Source organism: Lactuca sativa, chromosome 4 (assembly GCF_002870075.4).
Source record: "Lactuca sativa cultivar Salinas chromosome 4, Lsat_Salinas_v11, whole genome shotgun sequence".
NCBI classification, from domain to species: domain Eukaryota; kingdom Viridiplantae; phylum Streptophyta; class Magnoliopsida; order Asterales; family Asteraceae; genus Lactuca; species Lactuca sativa.
Genome location: NC_056626.2, coordinates 260,581,702 through 260,604,843, shown reverse-complemented (window position 1 = coordinate 260,604,843; position 23,142 = coordinate 260,581,702). Strand labels below are relative to the sequence as shown.

The 23,142-nt window shown below is 35.9% G+C and overlaps 1 long non-coding RNA gene across 1 annotated transcript; it reads left to right on the top strand.

The window, feature by feature from the left end:
- Window positions 1–9,776: 9,776 nt before the first annotated feature.
- Window positions 9,777–12,329, top strand: LOC128133316 (uncharacterized). The gene is made up of 2 exons (XR_008231797.1): window positions 9,777–11,966; window positions 12,059–12,329. It is a non-coding gene; the product is annotated as an uncharacterized LOC128133316 (long non-coding RNA).
- Window positions 12,330–23,142: the final 10,813 nt, after the last annotated feature.

Genomic DNA, 23,142 nt, shown 5'->3' with positions numbered 1-23,142 from the left:
CTCAATACTAACCCACTGAAACATATCCTAGGCTTCCCTAGGTTCCCGTACGCACCCAGTTCTCAGATGTTGAAAGGTTACCAGTAATGTCAACTAGCTACCTCATGAATATAGCCACATGAAACAGAGATCAGATAATCCTCGGAGTAATATACCCATCCCTAGAACGTTTCGACTCAGACCAGAGCTGCGTAATATGGTCAAATCAATTACTCTGAGATTATCTAACCTATGCCACATGTGACTTAGCATATTCACTTAATAGCTAGCTCACATTACTAAGAGTCCTACAAAGCAAAAAGCAAGCAACATTTAGACAATCGAAAATCTAACCATAATATTCCAATCAAACCATCCTATCCTCTAATAAGGAATCTGTACATGCAATTCAAAGGCTCATACAATCAGGCATAACCTAAATGGGCTATCCTATCACTGACTGATAAGCACTAGCATGCAAGTGTACAAGCACATATAATAGGCATGTAAGACATCCTCCTAGATCCTTAGCCCTAATCTAGCATGCAGTTCTCATACTCATATCATAACATAACATAACATATCATAACATGTATGGGTATCTTGGGGAAAACTTACTTGAGCTCGGCTAATTGCACGCATCACACACCTTGTTCTTTTCAAAGTTCTTTTCTCTTTTCAAATTATTTTCAAACTTCATTTTATAAAAGGGTTTTACTTTTGAAAATTTTCATACCAAGTCGTTAGTTTGAGTTCAGACACACCCGAGAGTGTCCTCGAATCCCTCAAACCAAGGCTTTGATACCAACTTGTAACATCCCAAAATTATAGGCCAAAAATTTCATCTTTAAATACGTTATTATAAAACCATCATATCATAGTGTAATCCAAAAGATCTCATGTGCGGAAATATAGTGTGATGTGTTGCGATCAAGCCGACTCCTTTCCTTTGAAAACGAAGTACCTGAAACCAAACTTAAAACTGTAAGCGCGAAGCTTAGTGAGCTCCCCAAATACTGTTGGGTTTTGGCATACTACAACATCCTATGGTGCACATACAACCCTAAATACCTTGGATCTATGTTTTCACTAATTATACATGCAAATGGTTTCCAAGGTATTACAACTAGCATGCATTTAACATAAAAATATAATATACTAGTTAGAATCACATACCTTTTGATGGACCTTGAATTCTTGGTGTATTTCGCCTTAAAGAGCTTAGCCCCAATAGTGTGGAAGCCTCAAATGAAGTCACAACAAATCATGGACAAAGTTAGGACTTGAGAGAGAATTCCATGCACCAAAAACCTCCATATTTCACTAAGAAAAGTAGTGTACACATTTTTAGCCATGAAGTAGCACAATTATATGTTGGATTCCAAGAGTCATGGGTATAACCCAAATCCATACCCATGGGTTTTATGATCCATGGTTCATGTGGCCCAACTCTTTATGTATCCATACATAAACTTGGTCCAACATAGATCATAATCCCAACATATATAAATATAACTAATTATCATAATTAGTCCCCACAGATTTAATTAGTCTCTTTTAACCACTAAATTAATTCCAAATTAATTCTTGATCAATACTAATTAAAACATATGATTTCATATTAATATATTATAAATTATAATATATCAATAAACCATAAATAACCTTCTCTCAGAAGTCCATCCTAACAAATTGTCCTGATGATATGCAACCCAAATGGACCATGCTATTCTCGGGTCGAATACATACCAATAATAGGTATGGGCTTAGACACCTAATCCAATAGTCTCCCACTTGGATAAGTCTAAAACTATTATTGTGTATGACGCCAAGATCCCGACTAGCAATCGTAGCTCATAAAATCCGTTGTCGAACTCTGAACAAATCATTGACATGTCCATTAGATAAGGGATCATATATTCCTCCATTCTAGATATTATATGGACTAAGACATGGATTATAATCATTCTCTCTATCCATTTGTTGTTTCTCGATTTCCAATTTATGATGACTGACTAATTGAACAGATCGAATTAGTTCAGGCCCAACCGAGCACTTACATTTTGTCATCACCAAATCATCGAGGGGCCCACAGATATCGCTTTTATCCTGAAGGTAAAAGGAATGGATAAACTTCAACTCATATGGATTGTTCTACTACTTGTTGAATCATACACAAAGCCACGTTTTATAACATCGAGTTACCGAATGAGTTTTCGTGCAATGAATGTACAACCAACTCATAGTAACAACTCATATCTATAGGTTTGAAGAATATAAGATATTATTGTCTCATGATCACTCGTGATAAAATCCATGAAGTGATTCAAATGAGCGTGGGTTGAATCCAATACTCGAATCCCTATTCCATGAGTACTCATGAATGTTGTAGTAACTCTTACTATGTCCACTACCTTGGACATCTACAAACCCAATTCATGACAGTCTTGCCTTAATACCTACTTCCAACGTATTATCAACTGTGGATGGTTTGAATAACTTAGTCATTCGGAAAGGATAACCTAGTTATTCTGGAAGTCAAAACATGCAAAGTGAAACACAAGAATAATAATAATCCTTTATGGTCCCAAGCACCTTTGAGAGTAAATAAAACACCTTTTATATAAACACCATATTGATTACTCATTATTCATTGGATAATGTTTCAAATAATCAACCTTATACTTGAATTAAAACAATAGTTGTCCCATGCTCCAAGCATGTAAACTATGTTTTTTAAACACTAGTCATGCCATACACCAAGTATGCACACTATGTTTATCTATGATCTTTTTGTGAAATAAATCAACAGAACATGATTCCAATGATGCTCATTTCACAATCCCAAATCTTTATCGTAAATGTAAGAATTCCAAATTCCTACCATTTAACGAAATCTGTTAGATTCTAAACTTATGTGCATTGATCCTCTCGTAATGACTATGCACAAAGTCACAAAGACTTGTCATCAGACATTACAGAGCATTCCAATGGAGATCAATTCCATGGAAAGGAAGTCTCAAATTCAAAGTACATTACTTTGAACATCCTTCTTGCATTAAGGTTTCTCATCTAACACAGATTGAATAACTTCCACCTATGAGAATATTTCCATATTCTCATTTTGACTATCACTTCTGAACAAGAGTCGCCTCTTTTCAGAATATGCCAATTATGGTCCTTTCCAAAAATTAACACTATACTTCCAACTGTCCCTGAGTAACCAATCTTTGGTAAAACTTAGACCATCCTCGACAATTGTTTAATCATTTTAGTCATATCCAATTCTAGACTTTTCCCCTCTTAATGCCATGAGCATTTGGAAAATTTACAAAGGATGAATATTACAACACATGCAATCGATCCTATATTCGAAGCATATGGGACACAATTCATGATGTCTCACATAAAGACATGATACTAGACCAATCTATTGCTACAATAATTTTTTTTATTTGCCATGTTTTCAAAATTTTACTATGAAGAGGGATGCCGTAATCATAATCGAATTTTGAGAACGCAATATATATAGAATTTCCTTATGTTGAACCATTCCAAAAAAAATTCATATATATATATCCCTGACTAAAGATGATCAAAATCTCAATCTAAGCTTTTAGAATTGAAATGAAGTATAATTTTCTCTCCCTTAATTATAGCAAAACAACTTTTCCCAATTGAAACCCTTTTGTTTTCTATAATTAACATTGATAGCTCGCAATATTAAACATAATTATCATGCTCCCACTAACATGATGATTGTTAGCATAACACTTATGCTCCCACTAGCTTTGACATGTATCCAGAAATTAGTTGGACTTCTAGAAATCAATACTTTGTTGACTCTCTTACCAAAGTTCAAATTTATGATACAAGATGCTTTGATAAAACTTTATCAAAATCATACACCTTTCCTCAGATAGCTCACATGTGTGTCTAAACAATTTTAAAACTATGAAAAGGGATGTCGTAATCATAGTCTCAATTGTTTAGACCTTTTCCATTTCTCACAAGTCTATGTTAGTGTGTCGGTTACCCACACATGCTCCACTAACGCCTTTGAGAATGCAAATGTCACAATTGCTATCTACTAAAACTATACTTAGTGAAAGTGTTTCCTCACCATCATTTTCATGAATCGGAGAGAAACCTAATGACACTTCGATTTTATGGTGTATGAGTTCCTATCCATATGAATTTTGTCAAAACCATAATCACAAGACAAGGTTAGTGACACTTCCAAATTCATATGGATTGAACTTGTGCAGACTTAACTTTTTGCCACCTGGCAGCCCAAGGGCCTACCATTGCTTCCAACTAGTTATGCAATCAATTAATAACTCTCAGAACTCCTATGCAAATCCAACTTTAACAGGAATGGGCATAGAAATGTCAACACGATAGGTTATAAACCACAAGTCGTGTGCTAGTGAAGAACTATAGGTTTTATCCTTGATTAGTTCTTGAAACTTTCAATTTTTTCAAGACTCCCACTATCCTCTTGACATATAAGACTCTCTTGTCAAGAACTATTCCTTGACAAAACAAAGATTCAAGGGATAGTGCGGATTCTTATCAAGACTAACACTTCACGCAATTGGCCTTAGTTGGTCTTTGTTTTATCCAAAACATCACAACTTACCAATTTCAAATGTACAAGAGTAGAAAACATTTTGCTCTTACATTTGACTAGCGTTAATAAACCTTTTTAAGATGTGTCACTCAAGTTACAATCTTGGAGTATGACTCTAAGACTTTGTTTTTGGAACGAAGTATGACTCGTCTTCATGATATACCCATTCCAACAATTCATGACTCCTCTTCTTAGCCATAAGAATGCACTAAGATGTCTTTAGAGGATTAATTGTGATATGGTATCTTAATCATTAAGATGATCATAAAACATGATACCAAAGTACTCTCCCATCTTTTCAGATTCGAGAAACTTTTATCTTTCTGCCTAGTTTGATTCTTCTCATTCGTTCTGCCATACATCGAACATTTTCCAATGTTTCAGAATTATACTTAAACTTGTAAGTATAACCATATTTACTAAACTTTAGTAAATCATGACGAATAGTCTTATCGATCTTTGTGGTGGACTTGACCAGTGCACACGAATGTGTACTCAATCCCTTAGTCCTTTCACTTGACTTAATTTTCCAATGATGAATATTCTCATTCATCATACAACTTGTATGATTCCAAGTTTCGGTTTAATTGAAACTTGGGTGATGAGAATCTTTCCTTATTTGGTAAATTATGACACTACCACTTCCGAAAGAATCTAATCCATTTTCCAATATTGTTATCAATGGAATCATATAAACAACCATTTTTCACAAATGCCACTGTAAGGATATTTAAAATAAATAAAATAAAACCTCATCTTTTATTTAAAACTTGCGGAAAAACTTATCCTTACAATGCAAAATCATATGAAGAATTTGTTGTTATCTATTCCTAAGCAATATATCATAACTCTTAAGTAACAACTCACAATTCTAATCATTGAACCATGCGATCGAAATCCATCTTCGCGATAAGAATCAGCATATACTTCCTTTAAGCTTCCTCTCTTCGATTCTACAAAACATCAAAATGTGGTATGGTCACATCATGTATAAGAATCTCAAATAGGAACTTAATAGAGTTAGATAGTGCACTCTACCCGAAGTAGAGTCAAACTCTTTGACTTTACCAACCTTATGATTGTTCAGGTAAATTAGGCAGCTTCGCAACCAATGCCCCGTCCTTTAGCAATAGAAGGTTTCGGAAGTTGATCTTCTAATCAATTTTGTTTTACTAGTCCTCAAATCATTTCTGATTCAGCAGCACCAAGCAAATAGATAAAATCATAAAGCGTCATGTCATAGTCTGTTTCATAGTAGTCCCAAAAGAACTCACTATGTGACTTAGAAAGTGATTGAACATCCAACTTTCTCAAGAATTTGACACCCAACTCTCCCGGCTTGTCAATATGTGACTTCATCTCGAAGATGTGATCACACATAGACCTTGCTTGGCAATAGGGCTTGAGTGACGTTGAACTTGTGGGTTAGGGAAAATAATTGGAGGGGGTGGAGGAAGTGAAATTGCAAGAGATTTGGGAAGATCATAGATATCTAAACTAGACATCTAAAATGGGAGATATTCAAGTTAGTTGATTTTTAAGTCCTTAATATAACACCCAATATGAAATATTAAGGCTAGGACCCAACACAATATTTTATAACTTGGAAGAGGGATGCCGTAATCCAAGCCATAAAATATTTGCAGGTAGGCGAATGACGATTCACCAATTTCCACCATGAAAACGAAATAATTTTATTAGGTTTTTCTTGGATTTGAAATTCCTAGATCTTTTGAGATTCATTGAACTTTTCAATGGCATGTTTCAATCTCGAGTGTGCCCTCTCAAATTTTGTGATTGCGATGCCGAGGATCACAAAACAAGGTGTGAATAACCATACAAATTCACTTGGTACCCTTAATATTATCACCTAATCGATGTGTTGGTTACCCACACGTGCTCCACCGATCTATGATAAACACTAAGTCACCCTATGTTATCCTTACTAGTCCAAGTTAGTGTGTCGGTTACCCACACACGCTCCACCAACAACTTGGTAAGGTACAAGGTGTGAATTTCATGGGTTAGCACCAAATTCACATTTTCCTAAGTAGCTAAGATTGAGTATTTATAAAAGGTTTAGTTACTTAGTATTTATCATTAATACTTTTAATGAAGGGAGAATTATAGTCCTTGTCCTACCCGTTCGGCTAACGACCCTCCACCAGTCAAGGAAGCGGTGGGTGAGAGTGGACACCCATTAAACTGCCATTTTATAGGCAGTAACCTTATACCCCCCCTTATACATCGGCTTCGTGAATGAGGCCTACTAACGGTAAAACTGACTTTGTTCTTATACACACACACATATATATATATATATATATATATATATATATATATATATATATATATATATATATATAAGTATTAACTATTAATATTATAATAGTATAAGGGTGTATTTTAAAATTTTAAAATACTTGGTGGTTTAATCTATTAATTAAACTATACTCTTAATTTAATTAAACTTAAACCATGTCTTTATGGAATTATTAACTCTTTTAATTAAAAACTTTAATTAATTTAATGAAGTCGATAAAGTTTGAACTTTAACTTTTAAAATTCTAGAGTTTGGAATTAAAGTGTATATGGGGTTTGACTTTACAAATTTCAAAACTTGAGGACAAGTTTTGAACAATTCAAAAACTTATGATTTCCATAACTTATGAGTTTTAAAGTGGTTTAATAGAAAAAACCCTTCAAGTTCCGTAACTTGTAGACAAGTTATGGAAGACTTTAAAAGCATTTAAAAATGCGACTCTTCATTTTTTCATAACTTATGGAAATTTTATGAGTTATAAAATTTATAAATGTGAATTTTCAAGTAACTTGAGGACAAATTACAAAAAAAACATATTATTACCAACTTCTAGATTAATTTGGATTGAAAACAACTATCTCATAATTTTTTCTATTAATCTAAACAAACTCATAAACATGAACATTCATAATCAACATTTTTCAAGCATCATATAAAAATGTATAAAACTTGAAACTTTGATTATTATCCTTTATTTGGATGAGAATAAACATTACCATAGTATCAAAAAATAATTTTTTTTGAACAAAAACACTTTGTGGTAATGATTCTAATCCAAAACAGGCCAAAAAAACTCAAAGATCTGCTTTCAGGGGGTTCAACTCGCCGAGTCTCCTGTTCAGACAGCAAAAACTTCGATTTTTTTTCATTTTTTTCCAGCAACTTGCATCAAGTATAATTGAAAACAACTCATGGCTCTGACACCACTGTTGGGTTCTGGTATACTACAACATCCTATGGTGCACATACAACCTTAAATACCTTGGATCTATGTTTTTACTAATTATGCATGCAAATGGTTTCCAAGGTATTAAGCTTACAACTAGCATGCATTTAACATAAAAATATAATATACTAGTTAGCATCACATACCTTTTGATGGACCTTGAATTCTTGGTGTATTTGGCCTTAAAGAGCTTAGCCCTAATAGTGTGGAAGCCTCAAATGAAGTCACAACAAATCATGGACAAAGGTAGGACTTGAGAGAGAATACCATGCACCAAAAACCTCCATATTTCACTAAGAAAAGTAGTGTACACGTTTTTGTCCATGAAGTAGCACATTTATATGTTGGATTCCAAGAGTCATGGGTATAACCCAAATCCATACCCATGAGTTTTATGATTCATGGTTCATGTGGCCCAACTCTTTATATATCCATACATAAACTTGGTCCAACATAGATCATAAGCCTAACACATATAACTAATTATCATAATTAGTCCCCACATATTTAATTAGTCTCTTTTAACCACTAAATTAATTCCAAATTAATTCTTGATCAATACTAATTAAAACATATGATTTTATATTAATATATTATAACTTATAGTATATTAATAAACCATAAATAACCTTCTCTCAAAAGTCCATCCTAACAAATTGTCCTGATGATATGCAACCTAAATGGACCATGGTACTCTCGGGTCGAATACATACCAATAATAGTTATGGGCTTACACACATAATCCAACAAATACCACATACCATACATATCAACATATTGCATAGCATATCTGGGTGCTAGCCTACCCCTTCGGTCTCTTTCAACCGGATACTGTCTAGCATATAAACACATACTTGCATACTGTCATACATAACCATGAGCCATACATATATCATAATCAGTAAAGATGCTATGTGCCAAACATAGTCTTGCCATTATGCCACGAGCCACCACGTGGTCTTTCTTGCTAAGCTGGGGGCCACCCCATCGGTCTCACAGACAAGTGCCAAGAGCCACCTCCTGGTCTTCCATGAAGGCATCACAAAGACAACTAGCATACATACTACTCTACTTAGCCAATTAGCATACAGTGTGCCAGGAGCCACCTCCTGGTCTTTCATACATAATAGAATACAGTGTGTCAGGAGCCACCGCCTGGTCCTTCATACATAATGTCTTGGGCTAACCCCCGGGTCTTCCTACCATACATAATAATATAGAGTGTGCCGGGAGCAGCTTCCTGGTCTTTCATACATAATAACATACAGTGTGCCAAGAGCCACCTCCTGGTCTTTCATGCATAATGCCTAGGGCTAACCACCGGGTCTTCTTACCATACATAAACTAAAAGGGCCGACATTGGTGCCTTAGACCTATACAAACAATGAGGAGACTTACCTGAAGCAGCAAAACACAAAATATACTACCAAAACAGCTAAGACAGATTCTCTGCTCTCTGGTCACCTACAATGATATTAATACTCCTTACTTAGTTCATACTTCAAATATTACTCATTAATATTTCATAATGTACTTTTTATTTACTTGCATTATTATGTGGGGAAATGCTAACTCCTAGAGTCCTTCTCGTTAAAATACTATACATAAAAGTCGTTAATATTTTAACCATACTATATTAAAATCCTAGACCTAAGAAAATCCATACAACTTTATCAATCTAGTTAATTTTTATTAAATTAATTACCTTGTAATTAATTTACGCAAACCATATTCATAATTATTTGCCATCTACTAAATTAGATAACAAAAATCCATTTTTGTTCTAATTATAAATAATATGGCTTTACCATATATTATATTTATCTTGAACTTAAACCCAATGTCACTTAGCCTAAAAATAAACTAATTGAATCCATATGATATAAGCCCAAAATAAACTAATTGAATCCATATGATATAAGCCCAAAATAAACTAATTGAACCTATATGATATTAGCCCAAATGAATTAAAGGCTAATACCTTAAAAGATGAGGTGGATTAGGATTAGGTCAAAATACTCCATCCTTGCTTGAACTCTATTGCCCATTGCGTCCTCAGAGGGTCGGTGCAATCAACCTCCAGCGACGCATCCCATGTCGGACCTAGCAATGCGCCACTAAACTCCTCCTACGCTCCAATGGAATTGAAGTAGGTTCCTTCATCGATGCTTGAAAATCACCTCATCCCCAACGTCTCCATTTCATCCGTTGACCATGGTCATCCGCAAATCCCCATTCCCTCCATCTGGAACGCTTCTTGGGTGTAGCCATGGAGATGGAGACAAAGCACAATTGAAAGCATGATTCGATGGGATCTAAACTCACTTGCACCTGAGATTATGCTGCGGAAAGAAGAAAACGAGATGAATTACTTTTCTCTCTCGTCCTTATTCGGGTTCAGTGCTCACAGGTGGCTCAAGAGAATATGCCTCTGTGAGCCTGATGTCTTCGGCATCTCTGAAAATCGAGCTCACCTCACTCAAACACTCTTGATGTTCCTGCTCCCATCGATCGGTTCTCTCGTTTGGACGATGACAGGGGAATAACCTTTAAAGATTTCACAATTCTCTCCATTCAACTGCCGAAGGACCCCGTCTACACTTGTCAGAAGGGACCACGAACAACATCGGGGGCTCGAGAGACCATCGGAGCTTGCACACCCGCATACGAAAGCCCTCACTATGCTACATTTCTCTTTCTCTCACTAATTTTTGAAATTGCAGATTGAAGAGAAGGGATCCATACATATTGGAGAGTCACACTAGATTTAAATGGCCAATGGAACGAGTAAAGGAATGGGACCAGCTCCCTACATTTGCATCAACAATTGCAGGACCATGATAGGGAAAACGACAAGCTTCCATCGACGAATCAGGAAGAGTGAACATGGTGTTGAAGGTTATAGGTTTGGTCCCTAGGTTTCTTGAAGCTTGACGATTAAAACCCTCTGATTGTCTTAACAATTTGATTTCCGAATATTACTGTTTGGCCCTTGGACTAACACATTCAAATTATTATTATTATTATTAACCTTCGCAGTGAGCTTAATCAACAATTCACTTAAAGCTCTTATTTAACTTGATCTAATTCGTCCACTTCACCCGTAAATGTGTTTTGTGTAATAACTCGACTATCTAACCCCATAAATTATCCTTGAATGAAATTATTATCCAGATTATTTTATAACCCTTAAATTTGTATTAGCTAGCTAGAAACTGGGTGTTACAAAATGATTCTGGATCTTTCTCCTTCATGAACTTATGTGGGAGGGTCATTTTTAATGGGTCGAATTTCAATGACTGGATTTGAAACATTCACATGGCCATTCGATACGAAGAAAACAAATATGTCCTCAACAAAGAGCTAAAGGAGATTGATGAAGAAACTGGTACTCCTGAGCAATTGGCTGAGTATAGGGCTCATGAAAAGGATGCGACAAAGGTATCGTGCATCATGCTAACCACTATGACTTCTAAGCTTCAAAAGTCCTATGAGGACTTCTGGCCTTTCGAGATACACCAGGACTTACCATCAGAGTGCTCGACAAGAAAGGTATGAAATCATTGTCTCCATGATAACAACTAAAATGAAGGATGGAGAGAGTCCATCATGGCCCACTTGCAAAAGATGCAGAGATATGTGGACCGCTTTATGAAGTTAAATGTCAACTTTGATGAAGAGTTGGTTATTGACATTATCCTACACTCCTTGCCTCCTTGTTATAATCAGCTCTGTATGACTTATCATATGAACAAGGAGGAAGTCACTCTAAACAAGTTCAAGGCCTTCTAAGAACTACTGAAAGTAGTTTAAAATGCAAGTCTGTGGTATTCACTCATACTGCTGCCTCGGTCCTAGAAATTGGACATGGGAAGGGAAGAAAAGGAAAGCTCCTACAAAGAATCACAAGGGAAAGTCTCATGATGTATCCAATTCTAGTGGGTCCAAAGGTGGTTCTACTACTCCCTTATCCAATCCAAAGGAAGCAGAGTTCTTCTATTGTCATGAAAAAGGGCACTGGAAACGAAGCTGACCTAAATACTTGTAGGAAATCAAGGATGGGAAGATAAAGCCCACCTTCACAGGTATTCACACTATTCATTCTAATAACTCATCATATGCTGGTTCTTGGGTCCTTGATACAGGATGTGGTTTTCATATTTGTTTTGATTTGCAGGGTCTAAGATGAAGTAGGGATGGGGAGCACGGGAAGATGAACTTGATCATGGGGAATAGGAAAACGTCGCCTGTCACCAAGATTGGAGTTTATCCTTTATTGATTTGTAATGGGTTAGGTTTAGAGTTGAATAATTGTTGCTACTCGCCAGATATGGCGAGAAACATTATTTCATTTCATGGTTGGTATAAACCAGGTTTTAGATTTCTCGTTTAATAATGAAATTGGTTCTATAAATGCTTTCTTTAATAACAAGTTTTATTTTGAAGCATTGCCATGTAATGGTATATTTGAAACTGTGATGGTTGTATACAACTTAAGAAATAATGTATTGCATATTGATTTGTCCAATGGTTTGGACAAAGCATGCTTATGGCATTGTCATCTTGGACATGTCAACAAAAAACGGATAGCCGAACTTCAAAAGGATGGAGTGCTGGAGTCATTTGACTTAAAGTAAGATGACACATGCGAATCTTATTTGCTTGGAAAGATGACGAAGTCACCTTTCAATGGTACTTGTGAAAGAGTTGAGGGTTTGTTGGATCTCATACACACTGATGTGTGTGGACCCTTCAGATCTGCCATAAGGGATGCTAACCGCTTCTATGTAACCTTTACCGACGATTATAGCAGATATGGATATGTCTACTTAATCAAGCACAAGTCGGAAATTTTGAAAAGTTCAAAGAGTTTAAGAAAGAAATGGAGAATCATTGGGCAGGAAGATAAAGATGCTCCAATATGATCGACGTGTTGAGTATCTTAGTATCGAGTTCCACGACTATCTTAAAGAATGTGGAATTGTTTCACAATTGATGCCACTTAGGACACCGTAGCTTAATGGTGTGGCTAAGAGGCACAATCGGACCTTTTTAGACATGGTTCATTCCATGATGGTTCGAGCTTCATTACCTATCTCATTCTGGGGGAATGCCTTAGAGACTGCCACCCATATCCTTAATCTAGTCACAACTAAGAAGGTTGCCAAAACACCTCACGAAATACGGACAGGGAAGGTTCCCTCGTTAGCACATATCATGTTTTGGGGTTGCGAGGCTTTCGCAAGATGAGAGACTCATGACAAGCTCGAACATCGTAGTGAGCGATGTATTTTCATTGGCTACCCATATAATTCCTTTGGATATCCCTTCTACAAACCGAGTGACAATTTCGTCTTCGTTGTGAGGAGAGGAGTCTTTTGCGATAGAGAGTTCATATGCCAACACGACAGTGGGAGGCAAAATGACCTTGAAGAGCTTCAAGAGTTAAGCAATGAAGGAATCTCTAACACTAGCGCCCAACCTGAGGAGGAAACTCCCGTTGAACCAGTTGACGATTCATTACCTCTTCAACATTTCTCTCGAGTAAGGATGGCATCGGAGTGTCATGGTTTTCATATTACTACGGAAGGTGATACGTTTATCAATGATAGTACACTGGTAAATTTGGATGAGGCATCTAACTACAAGGAAGCCATGGCGGGCCCTGAGTCTGCTAAGTGGAAAGAGGCAATGGACAGTGAGATTCAGTCCATGTATGACAATCAGGTTTGGAACTTGGTTGAAAATGTACCAAGTCGTAACATGGTTGGGTGCAAATCGATCTTCAAGAAGAAGACCGACATGGATGCGAAAGTACACACATATAAGGCGTGATCAGTTGCGAAGGGCTTTACTCAAACTCATGGAGCTGACTATGACAAGACCTTCTCACCAGTAGCGAAAATTAAGTCTATAAGGGTTATGCTAGCCATAGCTGCGTTTCATGATTATGAAATATGGCAGATGGATGTCAAAACCGCTTTCCTTAAAGGAAAGTTGGTTGAGGATGTTTACATGAATCAGCAAGATGGTTTTGTAGATGTGAAGTACCCTAATAGAGTGTGTAAGCTTGAGAAATCTATTTATAGATTAAAACAAGCATCTCACAGATGGAATCTTTGTTTCGATGAGAAAGTTAAAGAGTTTGGTTTTTGGAGAAGCGAGGATGAGTCTAGCATATATGTCAAGTCTAGTGAGACTATAGTTAGCTTTCTGGTGTTGTATGTGGATGACATACGTCTCATAGGAAACGACGTCCCAACCTTACAGGAGGTTAAGTCCTGGCTTGGGAAGTGTTTCGCTATGAAGGACCTCAGGGAAGCTACTTACATTCTAGGGATAAGCATATTGAGAAATAGGAGTAAAAGACTAATAGGACTTAGTCAAAGTACCTACTTGGACAAGGTGTTGAAATGTTTCAACATGGAGAATTCCAAGAAAGGAGAATTGCATATCCAGAGCAATACCAAACTGAGTAAGACTCAGAGTCCGAGTACCGATGTTGAGATGATAGAGATAAGTCAATTTCCATATGCTTCCGTTGTTGGCTCAATCATGTATTATATGACATGTACTCGCCCTGATGTGACTTTTGGTTTGAGAATGGTTAGTCGATATCAAGGGAATCCTGATAAAGCACACTGGATTGCAATAAAGAACATTCTTAAGTACCCGCGGAGGACTAAGGACTAGGTCCTCACCCTTGGTGAGGGTGATGACTTGAGAGTGACAGGGTATAGTGATGCCAGTTTTCAGATCGACAGAGATAATTTCCACTCTTAGTCGGCCTGGGTATTTACCCTAAAAAGAGGAGCAGTAACAGGGAAAAGTTCCAAATAGGAGACTGTAGCTGATTCAACATGTGAATCAGAGTACATAGCAGCAAGCAAAGCATCAAAGGAGACAATATGGCTAAAGAACTTCATCAGAGACCTTGGAGTTGTACCAGCTATAAAGGAGCCTATGGAGATTTTCTATGACAGCAAGGGTCTGGTCGCCTTAGCCAAGGAACCAAGGGATCAAGGCAGATCTAGGCACATCGACAGAAAATATCACTTCATAAGACATCAAGTAGAAGAGGGACTCCATGTAGTGAAGAGAGTATCGTCATAGAATAACCCAGCAGATCCCCTTATGAAGGGACTGAGTAGGGTTAAGCATTTGCAGCATGCTAAGAGCATTGGCCTAAGAGATGATATTAGTTTTAGTGATTAAATAGGCAGTTAGAAACTTGTAATAGTTTAAATGTAATTTACATTTGATGATTGAATAAAGGAGTTTTATTTATGAGTAAAGTTACTATATTGTGTCAATCGTTTACTATTGTTTCATTTTGCATGTTTTGAGTTCCAGAATAATATGATTATTTAAATTATCCACAGTCAATCATACTTTGGAAGTAGGTTATGAAGTTATACTGTCATGAATTGGATTGTAGATTGTCTAAGGTGTGTAAACATAGCAAAGGTTTGGTACAATGTTCATGAGTGCTCCTGAAATATGATTTGAGTATTGGATTAAACCCACGCTTACATGAATCACTTCATGGAATTTATCATGAGTGATTGTGAGACGATAATATCATATAGTCTTCAAACCAAGATATATGAGTTATTGATTATGAGTTGGTTGTGCATTGACAGCATAAAAATGCATTAGTAACTTGATGTTATAAAAACGTGTTGTTATGTATAATTTAACAAGTAATTAGTACAAGCATATAAGTCGAACTTTATCTGCTCCTTTTATCCTAAGAGGATTAAAAGCGATATCTTGGGCCCCTCGATGATTTTGTTTTGACTTATGTGTCGGGCCCGATCAGGAGTCAACTGATGTGTTCAATTAAGTTCTATGTCAACCAAATTAGAAATCGGGAAACTAACTGCTGGACAGTATGTATGACTATGATCCATGTATTTGTCCACACGATATCTTGAAGAACAGAGGATTATATGATCCCTTATCTAAAGGACACGTCTTCGAATTGATCAGAGTTCGCCAGTGGCTTTTGAGAGCTACGATTGCTAATCGGATCTTGAAGTCACATTGGTGGTTATAGTTATTAGACTTATCCAAGTAGGAGACTATTATATTAGGTGTCTAAGCCCATAATTATACTTGGTATGTACTTGACCTGATAGTACCATGGTTCTTTTGGGTTGCCTTCACCAGAGCAATTGATATTTGAGAAAGAGGTTCTTTGTGATTTATTAATATATTTTATGAATAATATAATAATTAAGAAATCCTAATTATTTAATTGGTATTGATCAAGAATTAATTTTGAATTAATTTAGTGGTCAACAGAGACTGATCAAATTTACGGGGACTGATTAGATAAATTAGTAATACTTATAGTTTGGGCTAATGATCCATGTTGATTAGGGATGGACTAAACCTATATGAGAGTCCATGAAGGTTTAGTCCAAAGGGCCTATGCAATATGAAGAGTCATGGTGAATTAGGGTTTACATGTAAGAAACCCTAGGAATTCCACACTATAAATGTAACCCCTAGCTTCCGAAAATCGGCCTATCTATTCCATGGCGAAACCGTAGATGATTTTTGGTGCTTCCTAACCTCTCTCTCACAAGCTTCCTCTTGATTTTGGTGTTTGTAACACATTAGAGGTATCACACTTGAGGTACTAAGCTCTTGGTAGACCAAGAACTACAAGCTTCAACTAAGAGGTATTCATCTAACTTGTTTTGTATGTTATATATCTCCAATTGCATGCTAGCTAGGGTACATGCTTTGGATAAAATGAAATTGCATGTATAACTTGAGTAAACTTAGATCAAAAGCATTAGGGTTGTATCTTCAGCATAAGGATGTTATAGTGCTTAAAACCCATCATTTACAACTATTTTTTTTGTTTGCATGTTCTATTACCAATAAACGTTATTAGTGTTCATTGGTTTCTAGCAGTGCTACATTTAGATACCTGGAAAGTACACATTTATGATTCAGCACAATGTATGAATTTCTTCTCAAATTACTTGATTGATGGAGAATTCAAAAGTTTTTTAGATAATATTATCTCAGAGCTAGATGTCATTGAGTACTGGAACGATTTCCCCGATGGACACAAAGACAACACAATTATGGAGTTTATTGATATTGTAGACGCGCCAAAACAGGAATGTATTCTTGATAGAGGGGATTGTGGAGTGTTCGTATGCATGTTTATGGAAATGATTGTTTTGGGGGTACCGGTGAGTATTCGTATGCAGGTTTATGGAAATGGTTGTTTCGGGGGTACCGTGATTTGACTATAAAGGCTTGACATTGTGGAAATCCAGCAAATGGTTAATTTAAAGTTAACTACCATGGTGTATCAAAATGGTTTTCAAACTGAGACGGTCAATCCTATTCCAACCCTTATTCATTGGGAAATACCAGTTGAAAGTGTTGTCGTCTTACCTCCACAACAATTCACTTGAACTATAATGTATGGATCACAACGAATATTAGTTTGTATTCAGTTCTATGTTAACCTTACTTTTGGTCCGTTAGCATTGTTTAGTTTTTAATAAATAATGTTTACCTTTTAATAAATAATTGTGTTCCTATAATTGTAATGTATGGATGACAACGACTTAACAAACGACAATGCGAACTGACAAATAGCTCTGCGGACTGACAAATAGCTCTGCAAACTGACGTAAAAGCTTTGCGGACTGACAAATAGCTCTGCGGAGTAACAAACAGCTCTCTGCGGAGTTGAAGGGTCTACATATTGTAATAGATGATCGTTGAATTTTTGGTATACAGTTACAAATTATTTACAAATTTAATATGAGTTCATCTTCAAATTTGTATATTTGCTCGTGCAACGAACTTGATTGTTTCTATTGTGATCCGATCGACCCTTTTATTGCGCCATCACCAAACATGAGAGAGTCGTATATGTCTGATGATACTTTGAAACAATTACAATGGGATGAAGAACAACAAAAAAAAGATAGAGTCATCTCGGGCTCTCACTGAACGTCGTGACCTCATTGTGACAGAGTACAAAGAGGTTGACGAAAGGATGCATATTGAAAAAAAAAATCTAAGATCATGAGTAATGGATAAAAAAGACTAATAAGACTTTTAAAATGACTGAAAAATGGCTTGCTGAGAAGGATGCAAAAATGATAGATCTTAGGTGACAAAAGGACCGTTTTGAAGATAAAAGAAGAATTAGAGACGACTATATAACTACAAAGAAAGAAAAGTATGCATTGCAATTCCCTTAAGTTAATTACCATTGTTGTATGTTTAATATGTGTTTTTGGTTTGTTGTATGTATTGTCTTCGAGTTTTAGTTATTACTCTACTAGTAATGATGCACTAATATAATAATAATATTACCCATAATCTTTAAGGTAACCACACCATTTCAAAGTACACAATCAATGTCTTCCAAAATATAACATAATTAATTATACATACAACATCAATAATTGAAATCAAACCTTGAACATTACTCTTCTCTTTGAGTCCCTTGTGTCCTGCGTGTCTCTTGTGTCCCGGGCATCTTTAGCATCTCGTGAGTCCCTTGTGTCCCTTACGTCCCTTTCCATTTTGTGTTACTACCTGATACCACGCTACTTTTCCTAGCCTTTTTTTGGCTTCATTGGGACCAATTCCGGACAAGTTGATGCATTATCTGTTGTGCTATCACATCTACTACACCTTCTTATTATAGGTTCCTCACCTTGTGACAAGATACAATTTCTGTTTTTCGGTCTACCAGCTTGAAGAGTATCCATTATCGGGGGTTTAGCAACCATCATCTCAGCAGGAATCTCCAAATAACATGGTTCTAGAAGGGGGTAAACCGCCTCCTCATACGTACTTCGGTACATTTCCATTTTGTAAGCATCTATACCTGGATGTCCAAAGTTAGTTTTTTTAGGTGCTTTAAGACCATTATGACATGACCACAAGGCAACCCTGTTCCTCTTAATATATTTGCATGTACAAGTCTCTTGCCTCAGATCAATTATGCCACCATGTTTGAAATCATGCACTTGATATATTGAATCTGAAACACCAGAAACGGATCATCCTGTCGTACGCTCTTCATTTTTCCTAACTACTTTTTTAGCCTACTCCATTAGCACTTTTGAAAGTTTCCCTATAAAGAAGATATATATATATATATATATAAAATTAACTTATTATTCGACATAATTAAAGTCAAAATTAAAGTCATACGTCCATCGAAGTGACGCTTGTTATACCATTCCTGTGAAAGACGACGGAAGAACTCAAGAAAGGGTATTACAGGCATCTTAGTTGCATCTACAGATAAAGCATTCATGGACTCTGCACTGTTCGAGCTCATGTAATCGTACCGTTTTGATGGGGAATATGCTCTAGTCATTTTAGCACATGGAATTTCACTTAGATACGATGCTACTTGCGACCTAGTAGAACTAAATCTATAGCACAAATCTTCAAATACATTTCTTTTTTAAGCTCTCACAAGCCTCCAAAACAACACTTTTGTTTTATCATTTTTCCAAAACCTGTGTACTATGTTTCCTAGTAGATAAAAACCACACAAGCCATGATGAGCATGTGGGAAAACATTTTCAATACTAACCCGAATTGCATCGGCCTTATCAGTTACAAACGTCAAATCTTGACAATCACCAACGCAATCATACAACTTTTCAAGAAACCATGTCGAAGTAAGACCACTCTTTTTTTTGCATATTTCGTGCTCAAGGGGCACTATCTGGTTGTTCCCATCTATAGCTACTGCATGCAATATGGTTCCCTTAAAATCACACTTCAAATGGGCACCATCCATAATTATGACTTTACGACAAAAACGTTTGAACGCTCGTATCTGTAATATATTAAAATGGAACACATAAACACTCTACATTTTTTTACAAATAAGTATATATTAAATAACAACAAGTTTTTTGTATTTACCGTCCTCCCAATGGAATAAAAACAACACTCGAAACAATCTTCAGAATCTGTTTGTATATAGGCCACTGTACCAAGATTATGCCTCTTCAAATTGAGAAAACAAATAGGAAGTTTGGAAAAACATTCGTCAAAGGATCCCAATAACAGTTCCATAGCATATTGTTTTGCACGCCAAGCTTGTTTGTAACTTACATTGATTTCTAGCAAAGCATTCAAATCCCTTGATATTTCATTAGGCCTCCAAACCTTGGAACGATTTTTTTTTCATAATTTCATGCAATATAGTACCCATGACTTTTTTTATATGCGTGCTTATGATTTGGGTGTATCTATAATGACTAACATGTGTGCACGTTGCTGAGAGTCCTGATTTCAAATTCATCAGTGGGATCAATGCGTTTTGCATATAAACTCCAAGTATGGTTTCTAAATTTCACAATACACCTCATAACGGTTTTTGCTAGAATGTTTGGTCTTCAACTGAAATTTTTCTCTGGTTTCTTTAATACTCAAAGCAAATATTAGTTTTTGTTTGTTATCATATGTTTGACGAACAAACATATCATCATTTAGACCTAAACTGTGAAATGGTCTAGATTTAACAATAGGATCAGGACAATCAGTTATGGGAGGCATACTGTATAAGATGTATGAAGCTTTTTTTCCATGTGTGAACTCATCTTCTGACCAGCCATCATTTGACTCTTCATCGTCTGACAAAGTTTTGTCACGCAGTCTTCCAAACTCATATAAATTTTCTTCTTCCATTGTATTCACTGGCACAGTTTTTCTTTTGGACACTCTTCAACATTATCAGATACAATGTTTTCAACATTTTATGGTACAATCATGTCAACCGCTTCTGTCTGTTCGACCCATCCCTCAAACACCTCCAAATACAAATGCAAAATCTCCTCCGTTTAAGAAATTACATTTATGAGTTGATGAACATCTGCTTTGTCTACAATATTAATAACATACCCATGAACCAGGTGTAGAAATGACAATGATATATTACTATTGAACGCATTATCCTTACTTTTGAGCAAACCAAACTATATTTAACGGTCAAAATTTGGCAGAAGCAGTAAACTTAAGTTGTTAAACTTTGGTCTAACGTATGTGTTAATCCCATTACTCATCTGCCAAAAACCCTCCATACATAAAATAACAAAACTCATATTTTCTTTGAAAACAAATTTCTAACACTAAAACCGATCTAATATTGTAAATTGATCAAAAAAATGAAAAAAATCGTTTATATCACAAAAAACCGTCGCTAATAGCCTTGCAACCACCCATTCCGCGGAGATTTTAAGGCCTCCGCGGAGCCCCTCATAATTGTAAGGGTATTTTGAGTTGTAATGATTCAAAGCCTTTTGTACTCTTCGTATGATTTGTAATGTATTTTACTAATGATGTTTTATTAGAAGCTTATATGTTTAGTCCTTAGTATATTTTTTGTATGCTTGGAGTATTCTATAGATAGGATCATTTACTAGAGTTAGAAGATAGAACAATTTATCTACTCTATGTAAAACTTACGAAGCATAATAAAGCTAAAGAGAAAAATCTTATTTACATCAGTGTTCAATCTTACTTGCTTTTCTGAATTCATACTCTGATTAATATTCAAACTCGATTCATTGATTCATCAATTGGTATCAGAGCAGGAATCATATCTGTAATCTGATTTTCATCCTTTCAAAAGTTTTTAAAATAAATTTCTAATTTAAAAGTTTCTTCACTTTTTGAAAAGTGAAAATTTCATTACATCTAAGTCCGTGATTCGATTCTACACTTGAATTGTTGAATCGAGTGTTATTCTTGTTGTTTCAAGTTGAATCAACTAGTTTGTTATCACAAATCTCAAGTTTTCTTCTAAATTCTCAAAGTTTTCTTCCGTACAACAATGGCATCATTCAATCTTAATTCCATGACTTCATTCTCTTATTTGTTAGGATCTTCTACAAAAATTCCAATGCTAATTCCTGAATATTATGATCAGTGGGCTGATCGTATGGAGGATTATCTCAATGGTTTAGATGAAGAACTGTGGAATTGTATTTCTGGTAATCTCAATCCTCCGTCGAATGTTGAATCACTTAGAGTGTCTTCTGCAAGTTTTGGAGTAGAGAATCAAACTGAACGTATGAAAAAGCTGGAGATGAGATGTATGAGAGAGCTGCGAGGAGCTTTGCCTCCAGTTGTTTACAACTATGTGAGGAGCTGTAAAACTGTAATGGAAATCTAGAACAATCTAAAGGAGAAATTTCAAGGAAGTGAGAAGAAAAGAGTTAATTTTGTGAAACAATGCTTTGTTGAATTGAAAGATTTCAAACAAAAAGAAAGTGAAACTATTGAGGCATATTACGATCGTCTGAATGAATTGATCTATCGATGCAACCGATATGGAATCACAAGATCAGTAATGGAGTTTAATCTTATCTTTGTTATGGGTTTGAGAAAGGAATGGCGAAATGTAAGCATGATGGTTAAAAATCAACAGAGCTTTGATACATCAACTCTAAATGATGTGTACAATCAGTTAAAGTCACATGAAAATGAAGTGAACGAAATTGCTGAAGAAACGAAGACAAGTTTAGGAGGTCCATTGGCATTGGTTTCGAAAATGAATGAGAAAGAAGTTAATGAGAAAAGTGATTCTGATGGAGAAGAAGGGTTCATCATGAATTCTGATGATGAAGCAACAGCATTCTATTCAAATATTTATGTCAAGAAGTTCTTCAAAAAGACATTCAACTCGAAGATCAAGTCATCTGAGATTAAAGGAAGTTTTGTAAATAAAACTGCAAATGATGCGAAGAAGAAAGAAGAGAAGAAGGATGCGAAGCCGGTTGAGGGAAAGATTGAGAAGAAGTTAAAGGGAGATGCCGGAGTTGACTGTCATTATTGTAACGGTGCCAATCATTTAGCTAATGACTGCATGTTAAGGAAGAAAGATGAGAAGAAGAATAAGGTAAAAGATGAAGCTTATTATGCTGAAAGATTAGAAGAAGTTCGTGCGAAGGCGAAGAACTTGCCGTTGGTTGCCATGGGAGAACAAGATGATGATGGAACTTATCAGATCTGGTCATCTGGATCAGATGATGAGGAGATACGCAATCTAACACATGGAGCAATGTTTGCAAAAATAGAGGAGGAATCTGATGAAGATCAATACGAAGTGAAAGGAAGATGCTTCGTATCAAAGATTGCAGACAAATCTGAATTGATATCTTTTGATGAATTTGTTACTTATTTTGATTCAATTGTGGTGTCTGTTAGTAATGAGGCTAAGAAGCTATCTAGGCAGTTGTTAGA